This window comes from Dendroctonus ponderosae, unplaced genomic scaffold, assembly GCF_020466585.1.
Source record: "Dendroctonus ponderosae isolate FM_Combo_2020 unplaced genomic scaffold, Dpon_F_20191213v2 Dpon_F_20191213_1, whole genome shotgun sequence".
Classification (NCBI taxonomy): Eukaryota; Metazoa; Arthropoda; class Insecta; order Coleoptera; family Curculionidae; genus Dendroctonus; species Dendroctonus ponderosae.
Window position 1 is genome coordinate 29055880 of NW_026017110.1, and position 4600 is coordinate 29060479.

A 4600-nucleotide genomic window follows, 5' to 3' on the forward strand; every position below is an offset into this window, starting at 1 on the left:
TTATATTGTGTTTTTTCGTGGCCCTCCATTTCCCATCACAAAATCAGGAAAAATGTTGGAATCAAATACGTATTTATTATTAACTTTAATGGAAAAAGATATGTATATTTTATTAATAAGTTTCTTGGACGATGTGTATTTATACAGGGTGGCCATTTTCTGAGTTTTTGTATGGGTAACTTCTACATTTTTAAAGATATATTCATTACCGTTTTCAAAATTCAGGTACCCGACTTGGTTCCTGAAATAGCCTGAAAAGGCAAGAAATCAACACTTTTTTAATTATCACATTTTATATTACATTATTACGTAAACTGCTTAACTCAGAAGAAAAGTTAAAACTTCCTTTGGTAGAACGTTTTGGGTTGAATCCAATAAAATACCACTCGTCATAGTCAACTTGATTTACGAGATAAAAAAGTAACTTATGTTTTTTTTTAAATGGTAATCATAGTAGGCTGTGCTCCTCTTAAAATCCTTATTTTTTTCTAAATGTGACAATATAACTGTTTGTATGTTTATATCTTCTTTTAACCGTAAAAATTCAAAAGAGCATTAAAAATGTGTAGTAGGCTCTGGAAACACGAACTATATTATCATACAAAGCACAAAACAAAAATGAAAGAACGAATCGTTTAAACCAAAAGTTCAAATTGACTTCCGTTTACGTCCAGGCACTTTTGGCATCTTCTAAGGATTTCTAATGACACGTTTCTTATGATTTGTGGACGGATACTTCTTATTGCTGAACCTATTCCATTTACTAGCTCTTCAATATCATTGGGGTTTGTCATGTAGATCTTGTTTTTAAGGATACCCCACAGAAAATAGTCCAGAGGTGTTAAGTCCGGTGAACGTGCTGGCCGCCGAATGGGTCCTGGAGTCCATTGGGAATCCATCCAGGAAAATGTTGTTGTAAATATTCACACACAACTCGTGAGTTGTGTGGAGGTGCACCATCATGTTGAAAATATGCCAATTTTCGATACGCTGCTAACGGCAAACTATCCAACATGTCTTCAAATTCATTTTGTAAAAAGTGTAAATATCTTTTGCTATTTAAATTGTGATTATAAAGGAACGGACAATAATTTTATCACTAAATTGCCATTATCAAATTTCTTGTTTCCAGAACTACTACACATTTTTAATGTTCTTTTGAATTTTTACGGTTAAAAAAAGAAATAAAAATAAGGATTTTGAAAGGCTCACAGCCTAGATTACCATTTAAAAAAACATAATTTTGTTTTTTATCTCGTAAATCAAGTTGACTATGACGAGTGCTGGTTTGTTGGCTTCACCGCAAAAAGTTCTACCAAGGGCAATTTTAACTTTTTGAAGTGATAACTTTTTATGGGAAGATGAATCGATTTTTCTCGGTCACGGCGGCTCCCACTCCGGCTTCTTCGCGCCTGAGGCTTGGGACGCACATATGCAGTTTAAATTCGACATGTTTCTCTTAGTGCGGGTGCATCTGTAGATCTGATAAACTTTTCAAATACACATTGCGTTATTAAACTGATAATGATTTTGATTTATCAATTATTGAGTGTGATATTATTGTGTTTGGTGTAGTTTATTTTATAACGCTGATAACAATGAATCAACAAATTATTAAGGGAGAAGCTGCAGATACTGCAAATACTAGGTAAAGGGTGCTCATGTACTAAATGCCTGTTCGAGTTTCGCCTTCTTTTAAATTGCCAATTAAAGTACACACAATTATACACACTAAAGCAGTTTAAGTGCAAAAAAATGCGGTTTGTCCATCAATTTGCAGACAAATGTATTACAAACTTTTCAAAATCATCTTCAAACGACTGGGTATTTATCATTGCAAATGAGATTGAACATTGCCGTGCACTGTTAAACTTTGTTTTAAGAACTAAAAATCGATGTTGTGCAACAAAATTGTGCCTAAGATCCACTACAATAAAGTTTTTAAAAAACTGTTGGACCTATTTTAAATCGCCTGATTGATAGTGGACGCAAATTCGTGTCAAGAAAAGATTAAATTAAATTAAATCGTATCGATAGAATCCCGGTACCGATTTTCTATGTCTTACTCATCGTCTGTAGTACAGATGCTGCCCAGATGATGTCCATTTGCATTATATTGCACGAGTCAAAGTTCCGAACTGGTAAAATATGACTACCTACTTGTTTAGTGATTTTCACCGGAGACAATTGTTAAACCAGATGTTGAGCGGATATTTTCTAAAGAAGCCGGGGTCAATTTATGAAAAACGCTCAAGATTAAGTACAAATAAAGTGTCACAACTATTATTAATAACTTTTAATTTACATTTCAATAAGGATTTGAAATGAACAGAGGAAATAAAGATGAAGCAGGTGCTTCTCGAAAAACTAAACTCAGGTTAAACTGAATGATTTGTAGATTATAATTAAGTATTACCAGTTTTCTGTAAGTTGGCCCCACCTTATACATTACATTATCAAAAAACTCACACTACACTTCAACAAAGGACTGACGACGTATTTTGTTCACTTCCCGTACTAAACTGAATATTTTTAGCCGCCTTTTCCAAAAAAAAAACGTAAACGATATTGAGGCATTTGTCACTTACCACCACCACACACCACAGAATTAACATTATGATATAATTGTTTACTTGTTCGTCCCTTTGGATCGATGAGTAATTTGCAGGTCGATTCTTGTTTTGGAAAGTGTCTCGCAAATAATTTCAATCGCAGGTTTCTGGTTAAAGCTAGTTTGGATGGTCGCCAAGTCTTGCAGCCAAATATGAGCATCTCCAATCATGGAGCTGAATAGACCTTCTCATGCTAAATTAAATGCTCCCGGAGTTTTATTCAATTTTTATGAAACTTTCAGTTTTTCAGCTGGTTCTACACAGCATGCTTTTGCTAAATTTTGTGAAACTGAGTCATAAAGGCAATTTTTATGAAACGTGCAAAAGTGATCCAAAGAGGACACAGTAGCTTGATTTTTGCATGAGTTCTCGGATTACCTTTTTGCAGAGATTTTTTAGAGCTTCAGATGCAGAAGGGCGCTTAACCGGACTGGCACTTCTCCCCGCCTCCAAGTGGAGGAAGTCATAACTCGTTTTGTGAAAATACAATAGAAGGACCTTGGATAATAATAGAAGAAAAATCGAAAAAAAAAGAGTTTTTGTGCGAATTTCTTAAGATGAAGAGAGATCCAGACAAATAGATTTCATATTCGAGGCAGAAAACTTTCACACACAACACAGACACATGTCGCAACATTGGTTTGAAGATTTGCTTCTTTCATTATGTCTTCTTCTTCGAGTATTCGAATTAACTAGCAAGCGGTTTTGAGCTGCGTTTCCATTCACGATTTTTCCTCTTAGTACATTTGAGTCGGCTTCATACATTTCGTCAATTCTATCTGTTAAATCTCGTCACCTTCATACCTCTGAAGACTGCAGAGTTTGTTAAAAAAATGTGTTTTTTTACTTTTGACTGATTTCTGTTTTCTTTACTTTCTACTCAAAAACGCTGTATTTTGTACAGTTTCACTTAAAAATACTGACTATGGAGATATTTGACGAGAAAAATTACAAGAAACATTCATAGCTTTGTAAAAAATTTCCAAAAACTTTTTTCAGCGTCGAATTCGGGACGAAAACTAAAATAAATTCCTTCCGTTTTTCCCCGAAAACCATTAAGGTTTTATCCAAAACCGATCACAAGACTAAAAGTTTTTAATCGAAAACACAAAAAAAAACATTATTTTGCTAGATAATTCGCCTTATTCATCGGTTTGCAGGGAACTTTAGAAAACCCATTTCAGCTTCGAATTTGGCACAAAAACCAAATAAGTTTATTCTGTTTTTTACCGTAAGTAATTAGAATTATCTTGAAAAAACGACCGAAGAGTAAAAGTTCACAAAAAAATATTTGGAAAATTCGCCGCCCGCATCGGTCTGCAGATTTCTAAAGTTGCTTTAAATTTTTAGGTCATTCCAGTTTTTGCAAAGTTTCTATTACATTTTTGACGCAAAATCGCATTATTTTTTAGTTTTATTTAAAATACTGACAATATTCAGGTATTTTCTGAAAAAAATTGTAAAATAAATTTGATTGGAACATTTTTGGAAAACTTTTTGCAGCTTCGAATTATGAACAAAACCCTAATAATTATTTTTAGGTGTTTTTCCAAAAATATTTCGCCTAACTGAAAAAGCGAAAGTTTATAATCATTTATTTTCCAAATAAATCTGTACACATTAAGTTCACCAATAAGAAAGTTGAATACAAACCAGTTAATGTCAACAATCAAATTGTTCCATACCAAAATACAGCTAAATATCTAGGCATGACGGTGGATGCTAAACTTAGGTGGATGGCCCACGTCAAGAAAAAACAAGAAGAATGAAATTTAAAATACCGTAAAATTTACTGGCTATTGGGTCGTAATTCTACCCTGTCAGTGTATAATAAGCTCTTGCTGTATCAACAAGTAAAGTAGCCGAAAGAGCTATGCTGAGAAAACTCAAGGAGGAAACGAGCGAGCTTGATTTGCTTCCGCCTGAACAGTTTGGATTCCGAGGAAAGCATTCCACGGAACTTCAGCTGCTCAGGATAGTAGAAAGAT